The sequence below is a fragment of the Lissotriton vulgaris genome, chromosome 10, assembly GCF_964263255.1.
Source record: "Lissotriton vulgaris chromosome 10, aLisVul1.2, whole genome shotgun sequence".
Classification (NCBI taxonomy): Eukaryota; Metazoa; Chordata; class Amphibia; order Caudata; family Salamandridae; genus Lissotriton; species Lissotriton vulgaris.
In genome coordinates, this window is record NC_141698.1 from 1,049,046,219 (window position 1) to 1,049,066,138 (window position 19,920).

The 19,920-nt window shown below is 46.2% G+C and overlaps 1 protein-coding gene across 1 annotated transcript in view; it reads right to left on the reverse strand.

Moving 5' to 3' along the window:
- The window catches only part of CMTM8 (CKLF like MARVEL transmembrane domain containing 8), an 87,458-nt gene that overhangs the window by 50,060 nt on the left and 17,478 nt on the right, over positions 1–19,920 (reverse strand). The window lies entirely within an intron of this gene.

Genomic DNA, 19,920 nt, shown 5'->3' on the forward strand with positions numbered 1-19,920 from the left:
GAGTTAAGATAAGGCTTTTTTACCTTTTTACCGCAGCAGTGGCTCACTTTAGGCTGCTGTGTGACACACCCAAACCCTAATGCAGGAGTGTGTGCGTAATGTCTAGCATAGGTGTTGTACAAAAAACTATGTTTAGACATATTTTAAAACGTTGCCATCCTTGTATGTGTACTGTAACAGCACACATGCAGTTTGAAAAGTTTGGAGAAAGCTGTTAAACATTTTCTCCAACATTAGGCTTGCTTCAAGGAGACATCATTTTTTGGCACAAGGCATTGACTACAAATGTTGGTAGAAAGAGTTTTGCATCAAAAACCATAGGTGGTTGCATGGGTAAACCCATGTAGCAACCACAGAGCACCTCAAATTAGTGCAAAGCAGCTCATTTTGTACTTTCTGTTACTTTAATAATATTTACTAGTACATTACTTCACCAAAATCCTGGCACAATATTATGGGGTCCTTATCTGAGAGGGTAGGGAGTTGGTCATGGCTACCACTGTGAGTGGGCAGAGCTCAACTAACTTCGATGGGTGTCGCAGGTGGCATCTCTCTATGGCTGACTTTTATCAGATCCAAGAACAGCCACCGGTGGCCGTAAGATGTGAAGCGTTTCCAAAGGGTATCTGTGTGGCTTGGTTGTAGCCGACAGCAGAACTGTCTTATGGCTTATCTGGGTACTAAAAATGTCCATGCGAACAGGCCGGCTTACAAAAAACTGTGGCACGTTAGTCACGCGAGACAGAAGGAAAAGAGGGGTGGCTAGAAAACATAGTGGTCGTAATATTGAAATTGGTACGTCTATATTACTGCAAGCAGGTCTCCAGCTCTGATTTGCAGGACCAAAAATGTTACATGTACACTAGCTATTCCATGAAATGCCTCAATTTCTTGAATCAATATATTTACTTTGTCATATTTTCCACATCCCCCACAGCTAAAAGTTTAGTCCTCCAGTTATATAAAAATTAAATAAACTCAACAAGGAGACTAGCAATACCATGAGTTCCCAACTGCTGTGTGACCACACGCACAATATGTGATTGTAACAACATATTTCCAATCTTGGGTGATAAACTGTCCCTTTTTTGCCCCTGGTGCTTTACCTTGACCAACTTGTGATCTTTTTTTGCTTATCTTCCATCACGGCGCAGTATTTTTTCAATAGAGGTATCAGCAGGATATACAAAAATATATTTAATGCTAATAAAATAATTTGTATAGTCATTGAACCCCAATTCCTCCAGACAGGATGTTCCCTATGACTCTGGCAATTTTTCACATACAAAATGTGCCCAGTTTTATTTTTTTAGTTCTATTGCAGTGCCTCTCCTACTTACTGTGTTCTACTTTTGACAGTGCTCGTTTATGAATTTCCATTAGGTTTTCATTACCAGGTTAAGATCATTCTTTTCTTGTCCATCAACGAATTACCAAAATTGGTTCCATTCCACACCCAACCACTTTTTCATCACCCTGTTTAGCAGGGTTGGAATGTCTGTTTATTCTGGTTGTGCCTTAATAAGATTGGCAATAAGCAAGTAGGTATGCCTACAAGGCAGGTAAGTTCTTATTCTAGTAGCTTACAATAAGATGAATCAAAAATTCACTCAAAAGGGATAACGTCATTGAGTCAATCATCAAAGAACATGAGACAAGTAAAAAAGAGAGAGAGAACACAGGTGTGTATATTCAAACAAAATTGAGTATCAAGCAAAAATTAATTTGTGTAGGGTACGTAAAAAACAACAACACAATGTAACCAGAAGTAATATTAACATAAACTGTAAACAATTAAGGAGATTGGGTCAGTACACGTTTCCGTTCCTTTAACCCCTTCCATGCTCATGACGAGCTCAGCTCGTCATGATGCACAGTTGAGCTGTGCTGATGACGAGCTGAGCTCGTCATGAATGATGTACTGAAGCATTTTCCAGCACAGGAGGGGAAAACGCCTAGCAGCCAAGATGTTAAATTAAGAGAAAAAAAACTTGACAATCTCTATGTGAATTGCAATATTTTCTCAGCGGTATAATGGCATTGCCATTATAGTTTTGCCATCCACCAGTCACCCTGCCTAACCGTTGAAGAGGTGAAGTTACAACTGAGGGCCATTTCCGAGGCGGTTCGGAAATCATTCCGACCAGATCGGTTTGAGAATGGTTTCCGACTCACTAGGATCGGGAGAGTCCGACCGACCGATTACGATGCATCTGGATGCTTCCAGATACGATTCAGTCGGACTCCCGTTGACTTCAATGGGAGCCTATGTTCCGACCGAATGCATAGGCTCCCATCAAAGTAAGGGGTGGCTGGGGGAAGTTGGGCTCCCTGTGGTGGGCACCTCCTGGTGCCTACCACACTGTGCATGGCTGGTAAGGGGGACCCAATGGTACCCCCACAGGCCCTATTGGGAAGGCTACAGGTGCAGGAGAGCCGGCTACAGGCACCCAAAGTCTGATTCTGACTGCCGATTCGAGTCAGACAGCACCATTCGGAGAGGCTGTCCAAATCCAGCTTCGTAATCGGTCATTGGGAAACGTGGCCCATAAAGACAAACGAGTCTGCTCCGTACGGCTCGGTCATTCCAAATGCTGTCTGGTTCGGATTAGGATATTCCTAATGCCTAACTCGCATTGTAATTGGTCGGTCAGAAACCTTTAAGATTCAGCCACGTTCCCGATGGAGAAGTGTGGCTCAAGTGGTTGGAACGGCAGACCCTGATGCAGAGGTCTGGCCTGGACCAGGGTTCAATTCCCCGCCTCGGCGGGTCTTGGGCTCGAAATTTCCCCGGACCTGACAATTCTCGCCTCAGTGTCTATTCCAATCATGGAGTCCCACTCTGTAACTCTGGGCAATAGCTTGCTTAATCTCCACAACGGCCCCTCGCAGCGGGATGCCTGGCTTTCACCTTGGGGATGCCCAGTAATGGGTTATCTCGCAGGGGAATACCAAGACGGGTTCCCTAAGCAAGCACTGGGACGCTTTCGGGCAGCCATGCGCTCTACAAATCAAATTTCATTTCATTTCAAATGCCGTTAGGAGACCTTCCAAACCACATCATAACCAGCCTCTGAGTCTAGCCTTCGTCTATATAATCCTCATTTAATCGGGAAGCAAGAAATGATAAAAAGGAGTAAAAGAAAGAAAAAGAACATCTATCATAAAATAAAAAAGAGGCCGTCATCGCCTTTAATATTTTTGAGTACTTTTATATTTGTGGTCTCTTGTCTTTCATTTAAAGTCAGAAAGTGTTATTATGTTACCTTAACTGCCGACGTCTTTCTGACAGGGATTATCATTTTCTGGCATTCAACAAGACATTGTTTACTCACAACCTTTTTTTCTAGTGCCATAAACTGGAGGCTGACTTTATCTATCTACAACACCTCATTCCCAATTCAACATCTCATTATTTCACCACAATGTAATTTGAAAAGGTGATATTGTTTGACCTTGTGCATCTCCCATTATTAGATGACTGTAGCTGCATTTTGTGTACACTGTTTACTGTCCTATAGCCCTGACACACAGGAGTTTTACAAAGTTTGACAAGTTCCACTTCCTTGTTATAGGTGCTTTTCCAGGTACAGGTGAGTTAAGCGTCCTTTGAAAGAGTGACGCCAGCTGTAAGCAATACTCTTCCGATGATAAGTACTGTTGTCTTTGTGTTTCTCTACGAATATCGTTTCACAAAAGAGTTGAAGTAACTAAGTCACTGAACAAGGCCAACCAACAAGCTCTGGCATTGTTCACAAGAAATAAATAGTGAAAAGGTACAACTAGCCTAGGAGCTATAACCGTAGAGCACAGACTCGAGATACAAGGGGGTGCATCTTAGAGCACTCTAAAGAGTCTAGCAGGTGACATGTTGCCCTAAAAAAACTCTAAACATATAAAGTACAGACACGTATAGAGAACTAGTAAAAATTAGCGTCAAATCAAACCAGAATATGGTAATAATGTCTTATACGAATGACTGAGGGCTCTCACGCTCCCCCGTGGCCCTGCCCAAACTGCAGGATCCGGCGTGGAGCGGGCAGACCAGGTCAGAGCGGCCGGCTCCCGTGGCAGCACAAGAGAGTGCTGGCCCATCGGGGAGCTGGCAGGGGCAGCCAGGGGTGTGCTCTCCGGCTGCCCCGCAACGAGGCAGCAATGTGGGGGTCCCGGTTGGGACCGGACCCCGCAGGACTAAGAGAGGCCGGGGGTGGGCTTCCTGTGCGGCAGCAAGCACACACCGGGAGAGGAGCAGCCGGGGGTGCCAACATGGCTGCCCGGAGCTTCAGCTCCGTGGAAACCCTGTGCACAACATCCTATCACGGCCCTCCAAGCCCCACTAAATTATCTGTAAGGGCCAAATGCCAAAATCGGACGATCTGGAGCGTTTGCTGCTGGGGCCTCCGATACTTCCAGCGGCTGCTCCGCCGTGATATCGGCAATATCCACCCCTGGCGATAACACCTCAAGATGGCAACCGAGGTGAAACGGAGGTAGGAGTTGGGGGCCGCGATGAAACGGACCCACGTTATGAGGTAACAATGCGGGGGCCGCGACATCAAGAGCGGGCCCCCTGCTGCTCTTTCATCTTCCCCGGCGGGCGCCCGCAGCTGGTGTAGCCCGTGATCGCCGGATCTGCAGCCTCCATCCACCAGTGTGGCCCGACCGCAGTGTGGATGGGGACCCGTGGCCACAGCGGGCGGGCGGGACAGGTTACACGACCAGGAGAGGATTTTAATGACATTGCTCACCCCCTACATATGAGGAAGCTGCTAACGCCCCCCTGGGAGTGCCAAGATAGACATCAGCTTTTTGTCGAGCATGAAAGCTGGGTGGAGATCTGGGGATTTGTTTTAACACCGCTCCAGCTAATGACACGGGTGGACTGTGGTGCCCAGTACAGGAGCCTGGGAGCATTTAGACCAGGGATCATGTGTGTGCGGCAGTGGTGAAAGGAGGTGCAAATACTGAAGATGCTCCTCCTTTTGACTGCCTGGCTCCTTTTCCCCTCTTGTTCTTCCTCTGTTGGGTCGGCTCCCTGGTTTTCTTTGGACTTCGCCCTCGTAACTTTTGGACTGGAACTCGTGTGCGCCCCGCCATTTTGGGACCCTATCCTGTTGTCGCTCTTGCCCTGGGTGCATCTTGCCATGATGAGGTGGTTTCCATCGATGCCCACGACCCGGGTCCGCCATTTTGTTTATTCTTGTCCTTTCCTTTGGTCCCTTGGATTCCATCCTGCTGACCTTCAGACATTTCTCTTACGCTGGACTGCCTTATCTCTTTCTCCCCTCAGGTCCCCCTCTGTCCTCTCACCAATCTCAGCCTCCAACTCTTCTCCCTCACATACCGCTCTCTCCCCCTTCTTATTTTAATTTTTTTTCTTTTCACTCTGTAAATATGTGATATATACTTGTCCAAGCCGAATCGCTGGTAAAATTGAATCCTGAGAAAATCTACTATTTGTATATATATGTATATAGAGATAACTCTAACCACTAGTATATGTAGTAGACCTTTGTACTCACTACCATTCCTATGTGATTCTTAGAGTTTATCCATTTGTATCTCTTCCTTGAGTGACTTTACAACTTGTACAGTTGCAATTTTTTCTATTTCTATCTATTACCTGTGTGACTTTGCAACTTTTTTCCCTGTTTGTATCTTTTATGTAACTCATGTAATCCTAAATCCTTATGTATTGCAACTGGTTCTTTTGTAAAGGGCTCTAACACCTTCGGGTAATGTTCGCGCTATAGAAAATCACATTAAATAAATAAATAAAAATTGATATTTGAATGAGTTCACTATCCCCTCTGGTTTAAAGCGCCCCCAAAACCAAACAAATATCAGGATCAAGCATCAAAAACAGAAGGTGGGAGAACCAAAGTTTAGGTCCAAAAAAAAGTAAACAATGGTGTAGATGGTACCTCTATGAAAAATGTGTGAAGAATGAATGTAAAAACAACGGTTGATGGACAGAATGCAGAACAATGTCATACATTCACCCCAGTACAGGGATCTGGGCCTAAATCCATCGCTTTTTTGCACTCCACACCACCCCAGTTCAGACATGGCCATATGCAAATCAGCCTTGACCATGTGTCTCATGGGAACAGTCCAGCCCGAACTGCCAAGCCATGTCTTTCTTGGACTGGAATCAAGCATCCTAGGACCGGTTTCTGGCTATCAGCCATCTTCCGCCAGGATAGCTTGACTCCAGTGGTGTGGAGAGCATGGGACTCACAACTGAGCATACCCATCCCACTCGTGGTGACAAATGCAAAAGCAATGCATGACATTGTTCTGCATTCTGTCCATCAACTGTTGTTTTTGCATTTGAAGAATGAATGTATACATGATTGAAAGATATATGTTGGGGGAATTGACACAACAGGAGAGATGGGAGTTGGCTTACAGTTTAGGTGTATGTCATCAGGAACCCCTTTCAGAGGACCACTGGACTCAACCATGGGGGTCGAGGCCTTTTACTCCTGATGTTCCGGGGCCTGACCTACTATGGATAGTAAGTAACTGGGCCATATACCCCTTCGTGACTCTCAGTGGTAGCTGTGGTCTAGCAGAGCAAGGCTTCCTTGGGGGGGGAGGGGGAAGGGTAATGTGAATACTCATCTTTGGACATGACTCATAAAGTGCGTACAACAATGTCAATAAATAAATGTACAGTCAAATACCTATTTTTTATAATAAAAAGAACTATTTTAGTTGTAACTCTACGCATTGAAAGCAATTTTACGACATATGTGTACAAAAACACATTTCCCCTTGAGGTCGAGGCTCTAGTGTTTGGCTAGCAAATCCCTCTCCCACCAACTCTTTGTGATGTGGTAGGGGTTATTCCCCATTCACTCGTGGCCTCATCCAGGGAATGCTCACTGGTAGGCCTTAACTCAAGAGTCAACTCCGACTCTTCATAAAATAGTTAAAAGTATCTTGATGCCACAGTGCCCTCAGCAGCGGGTTCCCTCTGGGCTTGATAGTTCCGTAACAAGCCATACCCACTTCAGCAGCAACGAGGCTGACAATTTCCCAGCAGGGTTGGCTCTACGCTCATGGTGGCCCTGGGCAGGGAGCGTAGGTAGGGGGCCCCGGAAGAGGGGGTCCTGGCGGGGCGGAGCGCAGAAGCCAGTGAAGAGGGGGGGGGGGGTTCGGGTGTTTGGAAGCGGAACAGAGTCGGAGGCCGCCAAAACCCTGCCAGGGGCCGCCACGCAAATATGAATCCATCCTCAGAGGATTATTATATTAAGGACATACATTGGCCTGGTGGCCCCTGGGGTTTGGTGGCCCTGTTCAGGTGCACAGCTTACACATCCCTAAGGCCGCCCCTGTTCCTAGAGATTACCGCGACCACAGACCCTCACACTGCTCTGGATCTGTGCTGGTAGCTGGTTGTACGCAGCTCTCTCCTGAGAATACGCGTCCAGTTCAAGCAGTGGTCAGATGTGCTTCGGTGCGACTCCAGCACGTAGGTCTTGCGCTTCCCACACAGTGGGGGGGATTGTATTCCTGTATGGTTAATGTGTCATATGTAAAAGGAAAGGCCCTAGATGGCAAAGTGATTTTTCAAATTGCTCTGGTACAAATGTAGTCACGTATATATTCTCCATGCCTGATATACAAAAGTGATACATTTTGAAGCTTAAAGTGTGACCTGTAGGTCACCAGTCCCAAGCCAGCCTTTCATCCTTCAATAGTTGATAATTTGAGACCCATACCATTAATCTGAGTAGCAGTAACATATGATATGCACTGCTTAAAATGGCAAAAACGTTGGTGTTATTAACATTACATGGTATCATTATTATTAAGTTTAGAATTGAAATACTTCACTTTTTTATATGGTGGATTTCTGGGCTATGAGCCTAGAAATGCTGATTTTAAACATTCAAGGTAGCTGATAGTTTCCAGGCAGACATGGGCAGTGCTGTAACTATTCCCTCAGAAGTAGCACATATTCACTCTCGGAGAACCTGGCACTGACATTGAGCTGAGCCTGGTGGGCCTACTTGGGGCCTGAGGTATGAAAGGGTTTACCCATGTGTGTCTAAGGGGCCTTGTGTTAATACATCAGAGCCCTGGCCCTGCGACCTGCTACAGCTCTCACTTATAGACAAGTCTTAGCCAGAGCAGCGTTTGAATTTGGAAAGATATTGACACTCCCAAGCGAAGTGACTTTGGAAATGACTTGCTCTGTATTTCCAAAGCAAAATATTTGCACGCTCATCTATTCGTTCAATTACGGTTAACTATTTCAGGCACCAAAAGTACAAGCTCTAACTACTGGTACAAACTGCACATCATCGAGACACATATGTACACATCTAGTTTCTACTTCATGACTCAAACAGATTTTCCATATTTTTAAATGTCCACATGAGTTTTGGTCAGTCTATATAGCCCAGATTTGGCAGAATTCTATTTCCAGCCCTCTGCTTCCCCAATGATTGTTTCCTCTGCTTCTCCAGTGATTATTTATTTGTGTCTGCACTGCTTTGATTTGAAGGTTCTCTTGAGATCTAGCTTAGGTTAAAAGTGATCCAGTCTAGTGTAAATCTTAGTTTTAACTCCCCTGGCTTCATATCACCAATCGGTGTGCATTTATGGTACCCGGCTCCGGACAGCCGCCCTCACTGTCGTCAATATGTCCAGCCCTTGATCTTGTAGGTGGATGTTCTTATGGAAATGTGAACCAAGTGCCTAGTCGCATAAAAAAAACGCTTTGATCCTGTTATCAAACCAGCCGAGCTGTGGCCAGAACACGCAAATTGCACCAGTGACACGCAGTTTGAGGACTCTTGGCATGCTGTTGTAAAATATTACCAGGGCTACTGGAATTATGCGGCAGGGAGGAACAGATTATGCATCAGTATTCACTAAATTATGCGGTAAGAAAAGCCAAATTATGCTGCATAATGCTGCACATTTTGTGATGGTATTGCCTCCTTATTTTGTCATTTTTACAAGTATTAACACTATCTGGACAAAAGTTTAATCCGCTAAGTACTTGTCGGACACCCAAAAACAGCAATAAGCAACAGAATGACCAATTAACCTTTGCGAAGGGTCTTCCACTGCGCACCGGCACCGGTTCCCGAATATCTGCTGATGTCGACTATCTGATATTTATCAGGATATATTGGAACACGTCTGCTCTCTAGTTATCTTAGCTTCGCAAAAATATGTGAGGCCAATATCATGGACGCCAGGTGTAGGTGCAGTTATTAGAGTTACAATAACTTGAGGGACAATAATTACATTTATGAGAATTGTTCATTCATCACTGGGGATGGAAAAGACTACATTTTGCATGTTTTCACAACAGTTTTATTGAACACCTCCATTAGTAATTCAAATCACCTTGCCATGATTAATGGATATTTTACTTTCTGTAAAAAAAAGAGCCGGTATGATGGGAGAATCTTTGAAGCAATTTTCTATTTTTATTAATCTTTCCAAACTTCCATCAGATTTGTAATGTGTGATTCATGTATTGTTAGGACGTGTGATACCTTTTACAATAAACTGCTTTCCTACTACCCACTATATGTGCACTTCTCTTCATAAAGCATGTCCTGGAAAGCTCTGCTCAGAAAGGCCACTTTCCTGTCCTGGCTGTCTAGAGGGAGCCCTGAACGCTCCAGTGGCTAGAGGTATCCAGCCAGGATTGCAATCTCGCTATTGCTCTTGGCTCCACGCGTTAGTTCCCAAAGTTCAAAGACTTTTTAATAAGATGCTCAGTAACTCGTCCGAACAAAAGGGCTTTCATTCCCCACTTCCTTGAGACAGGAGTGGTCCACTGACGTCATACACTTTGAAGCAACATCAGTTGCAGCTTTCTCAGAATTCAGCTTTTTCTTTTTTCTGCACATCGAAACCGCAGTGCATGCAGAAACGGCCCCACGGATGGGGGGTGGAGGGAGGGGGGGGGGGGGATGGGTCAGTCAGTTGCCCAGTGATACTGACTTCCTTGAAACAGCCCAGATCTCCCCTGATGCAAGGGTGTCTCCTAGAATGGTTAACATTCTCTCAGCTTCTAATATCGGTTCTCCATCACCATGTCTACCTGGTGACTCCACAGCGCCTTAGAATCATAGACTCTCATATTTCCTATAAGGGATTCCCATAACTCCCCAAAACAAAGAATGTCCCTTCTCTTGGTTTAGAGCAAGCAATAATGTCATATTGGGTCCCAATCTGGTGCATGTTAAAATAAAAACAATGCTGTGGGACATTTGTTTTTATAATGGGGAGTCGTTAAAATCATCATTTTATCTCTCTGTATCTGCCCCTCCAACATCTGACCCCTCTTCTGAATTCCATGATCATTTCATGTTGAAAGAGCTGCAGATTCTGTATTTTGGAAAGATTGCTGGACACAAATTAAACTCTCTGTGGTGCTTTTTTTGAGCTGGGGATTGCTGGGACTCAGCCAACCCCGCGCCCCCCTGCTCTGGTTGCTACATACTGTATTCCAGTGGATGATACAATACACATTCATTTATTTTTAGGTCTCGCGACCTATCAATGCGCGCAAGCGCATTGAGCGGAGCGAGAATTCATGTCGGCAAAATCCTCTTCAAACCACGGGCTTTCAGCCGCGGTTTTCTTTAAGTTCACGTGAATCACATGATTAAACATGCACGCGCATCGGCAGCATTTCTCCTTCACAAGGCTTGCAAAAGGCTCTCCTCCCTCCCCACATCAAAGGCATCAATCACCCTCCCACAGGCTTCCCCAGCGCTGCCCCGCCCCTGCTTCACAGCCAGGCCATCTGTTCCCTGCCAGACCTCTCACACCTCCCTCACAGCATGCCTGTGTACTTCAAAGGCTTATCACTTCACACGGCCGCAGGCCGTGCAACCAGAGCACTTCAGTTGGTGCGCAGCCCCCCTCCCAGCACTGCCTTGTTACTCTCTGCAGCCGTGAGTCCCTAAACACTTTCTATATTTAATTAGCAGCAGCAGCACATTTTTATATTTAATTAGCAGCAGCAGCATTTCTCCTGCGCCAGGCCACATCAAAGGCTCTGTGCCACTTTCACCCACACAGCACCACTTACAGACGCGCAACGCCACTCACACCCACGCAAGCCCACTATCACCCACTAAACACTTTTTATATTTAATTAGCAGCAGCAGCATTTCTCCTGCGCCAGGCCACATCAAAGGCTCTGTGCCACTTTCACCCACACAGCACCACTTACAGACACGCAACGCCACTCACACCCACGCAAGCCCACTATCACCCACGCAACACCACATTCACCCACGCAACGCCACTCACCCAAGCAACGCCACTCGCACACGCAATGCAACTCATCCACGCAACCCCACTCATCCACGCTCGCCACTCATCCATGCAACGCCACTCACACATGCAACGCCACTCACACATGCAACGCCACTCACACATGCAGCGCCACTCACACACGCATGGCCACTCACACACACAGCGCCAATCACACATGCAACGCCACTCACACACGCAACGCCACTCACACATGCAACGCCACTCACACACGCAACGCCACTCACACATGCAACGCCACTAACACACGCAGCGCCACACACACACGGAGCGCCACTCACACACGGAGCGCCACTCACACACGCAGCGCCACTCACACACGCAGCGCCACTCACACACTCAGCGCCAGTCACACACGCAACGCCGCTCACACACGCAACGCCACTCACCCACGCAACGCCACTCACCCACGCAACGCCACTTACACACGCAACACCACAACACTCACACATGCAACGCCACTCACCCACGCAACGCAACTCACTCAAAGCCACTCACACCCACGCAGTGCCACTTTCACCCACACTGTGCAGTGCACAATAGGTCTCGCAGTAGGAAAGTTGGAGCTATTGGTTTTTTAAATGACAAAGCCCTTTATGTTTTTAAAATGAAAACAAAAATAAAAGGCATTGGTATTTGCAATTGTAATAGCTCCAACTTTCCTACTGCGAGACCTATTGGCAAAGCCAGTGCTTGTTTATTTTTTGTTGCGTTTGTAGAGCGCACTGTGACCAGACTGGTATCCTGGCGCTCAGAGCCTTCATTGTTAAGAGGAAGGTAATGGTAGGGCGAGATACACCAGTACAGGCATCCACTCTTCCGAGAACAAGCATGTCTTTGAAGCTTGCCTAAATTTCAGCAGGTTTGTATGCACTCTCAGAGTAGGCGGAAGCCTATTCCATATCTGAGCAGCTTTGACTGAAAAGGTTCGTCCACCTTGTCGGACCTTTCGGAACCTGTGTTCCTGAATGGGATTGACAGTAACAGAACGTAACAGAACGTAAAGACCTTCTCAGGCATATCTTTTCAACCTACATCGCAGCAATACAGGGCCCCTATTCCGAAGGGCCTTGAACACAATGCACATAGACCTGAAAAGGATCCTCTGCTCCACGGGAAGCCGATGGAGCTCCGTAAGGACTTTAGATGCAGAGAATCTACGAGATCTGTTTAGCATCAGTTTAGCTGCAGCTACCTGGACTCTTTGCAGTCTTCTAAGCAGGTGGTCAGGGGCTCCAAGGAGGAGGGCATTACAATAATCAAGTCTGCTGAGTATAACATTCCGTGCAATTACGATCTTAGCATGTACAGGTAGGACTGGGAACAGCTTTCTAAGTCCACGAGGCAATGCAAAGCTAACACCAGCCAGTTTATTAATGGTCCTTTAAAGAAAGATGCTCATCAAAAACTCCAAGACTGCTTACAGTCTCCGATGGACGCAGTCCAGTCTCTGTAGGTAATGGCCAAACATTTGGGGGGTGAAGGCATCGGAATCTTGTTCACCGAGCAGCAGAGAAATTCTGTTCTATCTCCATTTAATTTATGGGAGCTTGCAATCATCCATTTTACGCAATCTACTAAACAGGTCTGAAAGGTTTTTAAGAATCCTGCTGACTCTTGTTAATTGACAGGATTACCGGTGTGTCATCTGCATAATTAATTAAAGTGATGTTGTGGGTTTTTATTAGAGAGATTAGTGGCTTCATACGGATGTTAATCAAGATCGGACTAAGTGCAGAGCCTTGTGGCACTCCATGGTGAATGCATCTAAAGTCTGAGCAGTAAAAAGGTAAACCACCGCCGGGCAGCGATCCTGCAGATAGAATTCCATCCACTTCAAAACTGTAGGATGCTAGTCTTGCTAGCAGGGTGGGGTGGTTGACCGTATCAAAGGCAGCCGACAAATCAAGCAAAATTAACACTGTGGATGGGGCGCTTTCTACCCTCATACGAATCTCGTCCTCAGCAATCAATGGAGCTGTCTCCAGGGGTGTAACAAGGGCCCCGCAGCTCCTGAGGCTTACCCATACTGGAAAAAGGCCCCTCCTCAGCCCCTACTGATGCGAATGTGAGGGGCCCTTTCAGCATATCTTGCAGCAGCCGCCTCTGTGGCATGACCAGGTCTAAATCTAAATTGTTCCTCCTCTAGCAGGGAATGAAACTCCAAATATTGAGATAAAATCCTGATGAAATGGCGTTCCAGTATTTTCCCCATGAGAGGGAGGAGAGAAATTGGCCTATAGTTACCCAGAACTGCATCTGCTGGCGGCTTTTTTTAACAAAGGCATAACTAGCCTTTTACCAACTTCAAGGTACCAAACTAGATTTCAAGGATTGGGTACACAGTTGCAGCATTGGTGGCATTAACTCATCTGCCCCCTTTTTCCACTCTGGGAGGGAGAGTGTCTAACGGAGATCCAGACATGGTGGACGAAGCAATAGTGTGGAAGCTTTCTCACAATAAGTGGGTTGTTGCCTGTACCTCTAAATGTACGGGTGACCTGCAGTGTAGCTGTGACACGAGCTGTATCAGTCAAGCAACAGAAGTATGTGGCCCTCTGAGTGGCAAACTTTGGTACACACTTTTAGAAGTGGACCACTGCCGCGAGTGGGTACTCAGCTTATATTGGATCTACGCCAACCATGAATTCCTCATGAATGTATGTGGAAACAAACTTATCTTTTGCTCTAAAGCCCTTACAAATATTTGATCCACATATTCCTCACCTGCAAATATTTACTCTAAGGCAGCAATGTACACAGAGTCTAGGTGAAACTTATTCCACCTGGCTGGTTCAAACAACAACTTGAGTTTCTTCTTTTTGCTGCAGAAATAGAAAATGTCTCTGTTTCTTGCTTTTGCTGACTGTCCATATTAAGCACAGGGTTCTAATATAACAGGCATTAGCTTGGTCAATAGCTGTGGCGTTGATGTGATAATGCAGGCATGGGGGATTCACAAATGCTGTTTGCATGAATTTCATGTGATTTGCCAATGCGGCGGAAAAAAGTAATAACGAGGCAGGAGCGTAACGTAGGAACCTGCAGCTCTGCAGCGCATGGGAGCCACCAACCCTTTAGTGGATACTCAACCACCAGAAGGCCTCCATTCAGCTCTAGGCTAATGATTATCTGTGAGACTTGGGAGATTCAGGGGCCTCATTACATTCTGTAAGGGGCCCCATCATTTTACGTTCCACCATTGTAACCAGGTTTCCACTCTGCATAGGTTTGTACTCTGTATAGAATGCAGAAAGGAGATACAAAATTAGATGTGCCAAGAAGTGTGCGATGAGTGTGTTTATTTTTCTGATGTAAAATAGCCCCTTGTGCCTTCCAACAGAAGCACTTCTTAGAGGCGGAATGATACACCAAACATTCAACAGCACGAGGTGAGAGAGTTATGCCCTTCCTGGCGGAGCAGAAGCCCACTCTGAATGTTTTAAGGAATTGATAACAATAGGTGGCTGTTCTGTCATGGCAGACCTTAAAATGTGGTATAACTACCAACAACAAAAGAATCAAGTAAAATAATAGATCATACAGATGGAAGTATTTTAATAATGAAAATTCAGGGCACCAGGAGAGTTCCTGGAAGGAACTGATTTTTCATCAAAAAGCGACTGGGATTGGAGGATTTAGCTGGCCTCTGCGGAGCACAGGAGCTGTGATTTCTTTTCAGTTTGACGTATGGCTGTAACAATAGTCATGCCGTGTTTGGGCTGACTAAAGAGAGATTTAATTTTATTCATGAACTTCACAAAATTGAACATGGTCGGGGATATGATTCACTAAGGGGGCCATTAGGATGACGGGCGGAAAAAGTCCGCCCGTCATCCTACCGGTGAATGGGACTGCCTGCCATAAGGGTGGGGGTCTGTGGCCAGCATTAGGATGCGCCCACCGCAGTGGTGGGCGCATCCTGCATTCCTACCATTGTGGCAGGCGGTGCACTCAGTATCGCCCGCCACAATGGCAGGAAGGCATGCTGTGCACTTTCATGTATGGGGGCAATCCGCCTGCCATCCTAATGGGCCCCTAAGTGCTTTTACTACCAGTTTTATACAAGGTGACAATCAAGAGGTTGCTATCACAATGTTGCTAGCAAATATATTATCTGACAGAAATATTGCATTTCAAATATCATTTACAAACATACTGTTCAATTGGGTGTAGATTTTCTATTATTAACTTCAATGGGGCAATATTTGTGTACACTATATTTAGGGCTCCATATTTCTGTCAGACGATATTATGGCTATAGGATTCTGGTACTATACAAATTAAGAAATAATCAATATGTTGATAATAGCTGCACTTAGCAGATACTGGACCTGCTGTCTGATAAAGGTGGTGCTTAGGATGGCTGTTTTCTGTGCAAACCTGTGCCTGTGATATTTGTTTCCTCTCAAGCAGGGTTGTGTTTTTCCTTGTGTGAGTGTTGATTCCATATTTTATCCTTGTCAAACGCACACTGGGGTGGTGGGATTCTCTTTCAAGTGACTCCCTGAGGCCACATCGAAGATACAGCCTTTCTCATGGGTGTCAATTCACCAAAATGCCTGGGGTTTCACACACAAATCCACGCATATTCACTCTCTCACACTTAAACACACTCTCATCCGCAAGCACACACACAACATACATCTTATCTCCGCTGCTATGTAAGGGCTTAATCCAGTTTATTGTACTTATATTAGTGAATTATATATTTTATTTATTCACTATTAGTGTAATAAAAACTGGATAGAAAATAAATAGAGTGGATCCCCAGCTGTCCCTGTGTTCCGGTATACACCTGTTACAACGCATTTGTTACAACGCACTACCATTACAACGCGACTTTTACAATGCATACCATTACAACGCATTGCGCTGGGGGGCGCTCTAGGATAGGGAATAAGTATAATTTACTATCCAACACCTTCCCTGGGGTCCACAGGGACTGGAGTTAGAATAGTAAATTATACTTACCACTATCCAGCACCTCAAAGCGCTATGCGTTGTAATGGTATTCGTTGTAATGGTCGCGTTGTAATAGTAGGTAGTTGTAACGGTATGCGTTGTAACATGGTACATCCCTGTGTTCCTGGCATCGAATTTGCCACCTCTGAGGCCAGGGGTCGCACAGTCAGTGGCAGGGGTTACAAGGCTAAGCCAGAGGTCGCAGCTGCAACCCCTGGTGACCTCTAAATAACCTGTGTTAAGCGATGTTTCACTGTAGCAAATAATGGAACTGGCTCCAAACTGGAGCACCTGCAACATGGGCATAACGAAGTATGGACATTTCTAAAGCTAGCCCTGTATTTCCCTCCTCCTGCCAGCCTCTGGGTCTCCTCCCTGCAGCCACAGGAATGGTTGCACGGCACCTCCACTGTTCTCACTGCCATCCTGTGCCATGCTAAACCAAAGGGTATCCCAATTCATCTCACCTGTGAGACAAACTTTAAAGTTAAACATTAGAAGAAATTCACTCCAATGGAATCACGGACCTCATTTAGGGATCACCTGTGGCCGCAGCTGCGACCCCCTTGCTAGCGCCTTGCGACCCCAAGAACTGTCTTAGCGACTCCTGGCATCAGAGGTAGCAAACTCAGTGCCAAGAACAAGGGAGGTCCCACATTTCTGCCCGTTTTTCAGTACACTAATAGCGAATACAATTCTATTATTGCTACTGTGCAATAAAAAAAAGGAAGCTCACTTGACTGAAAAGGGACCTTTCGGCTGTGGTATGTAAAAAAAAATGTAAATGGGGGGTGGGGCGACCACGCTCTTTGCCAGGGCCGGTTATCGGCCGATTTTGTTACAGGCAAAAACGGCCTTGAAACAAAAACGGCCCCCAGGGGCCCAAAACTGGCCCCCACCCATGCGGTCCACCGGGGGAATGCCCAGTTCCAGCAACGGCCAATCCGGGCCTGGTGTATATATGTGTGAGCGTGTGTGTCTCTATGTGTAAGTGAGAGTCAGTGACAGGTAGTGAGTGAGATTGGGTGCAATTGCGTCTCAGATTTAGTCATTTTTTTTACGGAAGGCGACACTGCACCTAAGATATTTTTCCCAGGATATTGTGTGAATGATAGTCTCTCGCTTTGAAATTTGTGATTCAAATCTCCCGGCCTGGAGAAGAGCAGAGAGGGTAAAACCAACGGGAGGAGAAAGAGAGGACGGACGGACGGACGGACGAACAGCCGTAACAGGGAAGGCACGGAGGAGAAACGGCATCTTATGAAAGGAGGAAGAGACGCTCCAATGTCATTGTTTTGTTTCCAGATAGGTGTGTGTTCTGTTGCTTACAGACTGCTTCCGGGTTTGTCCACGTGTGTGTGTCATTTGGAAAGGTAAGATGGCTGAAGGAGGCCAAAAACACACAGGGACCTATGTAGAAGCCCCTTGCGCCGCCGGTACGTCACTTTTTCCTATATTAACCCGTTGGCTGCTGCCTGGCCAACAGTCGTCGCGAGCACTACCTTGGTAGTGCTGCACACGTCTGTTGGCCGACGCTGCCCCACCCGTTTTTCGAACGTTCAGCACTGGAGCTGAACGTTCGCCGCAGCCAACGGGTTAAAAGTGACGCCCCGGCCGCACAAGGGGCTTGTAAATAAGCCTCACAGTGTTGTGTGTGCTGCTCACCAAGGCCACCGACGTGAGGAGTGTTTTATTCCATCTGAAGCTTTGCGACATATATATTATTATGAACTGAATAAATGGGACGAATATGAAAGTTTTATTGTTTTTTAAAAAATAGAAAAAAAAATGTTACTGCAAAATCTAGGTAACACGGAAAATTCACAGGCTAACCCGTGACGTTCGTGAACGCCAACATACAAATAACATAAATGTACACAGTGCAAAGGTATTTTTGCACTGACATACAGGCACAATAACATTTATTTGCACAGAGCGCTAACGCAAAAACATATTTTTTCACTGGCCAGTTGGTGAAAATGCAATTTTTTTTACACTGCCCTTTACAGGTGCAAAATTGTGTTATCTGGTCCTGTGGCTTTAGTATTAGTGACAGGAGCTGTATAGGTACGCACGTGGATTACACGTGACTACAGACACGTCGGCCCCAACCTCCCTTGCCCCGGCATGTTTCCAATATTTAAATACAGGCTTTCAAAGTCCTGCGTGGCCTTCTGCTAAATTATACATGCACGCTGTGAAATCGGAGAACTTATAGGCTCACCTCTTGGAAATATGATTTTCTTTCCTCAGATGAAATTCCATATTTAATCACGCCTGACCTCAGTTGGTAAGCAGCCCCAGCAGTGTCTCTCTAAGCATGCATGTTATGTTGGTGTAAACAGGGCCCTTGATTCTCCTGAAGCGCGCGCCATGTCATGAAGGTGAGGCCTAGGACACGCCCCTCACTAAAACTATACACGTCTCAGCTGTGTACAGTAAATATCTTCAGAAATGTGACCCCGCGGCCCGCGACAGTAATCCCAGGAGAGAAGACCTGAGCTCTTCACCTAAACAAAGAGAGCCGAGGAGCTGCAGAGCGTCAGCCATTGTTACCGGAGGTGACGCAACGCCTGATCTGTGGCGTGCTGCGTACCTGTGCGTGGCTACAGGCGTGTCTGCGTCAGTGTGCATAGAACAGAGGCGGGCTCACAGCAGCCAAGAGGACTCCAATCAATCTTTGCTGACTCCTGAGGAAGTTCCAGTTGACCAATTACAAATGGTTTCTACTGAACCCAGTGAAGGCGCTAGTATGATCCTATTGGTGTAAAGCTCTACCACCAGCTACTTAGACGCCAATTATTATATTAAGAGTATTATTTCTGCAACATATTATCTCAAAATATATTTTGGGAGTCTGGAAAGAACTCACATCTTCCTCCGAAACTCAGTTAGAAGTTGCTTCCTCTTGTGGGGAGTAGCGAATAGTCCATACTAGCCCCATCTTGAATGTGGAGGGTTCTCCAAAGACGTTTATCATAGCATGGGGCCCAGCAGTGCATTTCGAATGATATTTTTCTTAAAGATTTGGGTAAAACAGCACACTATCCCATGTCCAGGATCTCATGTTTGAGGCACTCTTGCTGCAACAAAATGGAGCATTGAGTGGCGCTGTCTCCCATGATCTGCTAGTGGTAATATATTGAGGGGCATATTTACAAGCTCCATGTGCCGTCGGTGCATCACTTTTTATGATACTCCGGCGGCGCAGAGTTCAGACCCATAGCTATGAGACCACGCAAACCCACTTGGCTTTTCATGGCTTCGTAGATATGGTGTAAGGCAACGCAGCGCAAATCTCTGCATTGCCCTACACTGCGTCAGGGAGGCGTTCTATGGGTGTTGCGGTGGGTATTCTGACCCAACATCCATCGGGTTTGACGCATTCCCAGATTTACAAGGATCTGTTAACCTGGGAATGTGTCAAAACTGTACGCCTCCCACGGGCAGGCGTCACTATGAAAAATATCTTTATTTCTCCATGTTTTCCCCTCTTTCTATGTGTGCTGTGTTCTGCAGCACACATAGAAAGTGGAAACACCGTCATGGATTGTTTCTGTGAATCCTGCCAACAATGCAGACACCTTTGCACCATGATACAAGGGTGCCGACATTGGCACTAGCCACCAAATT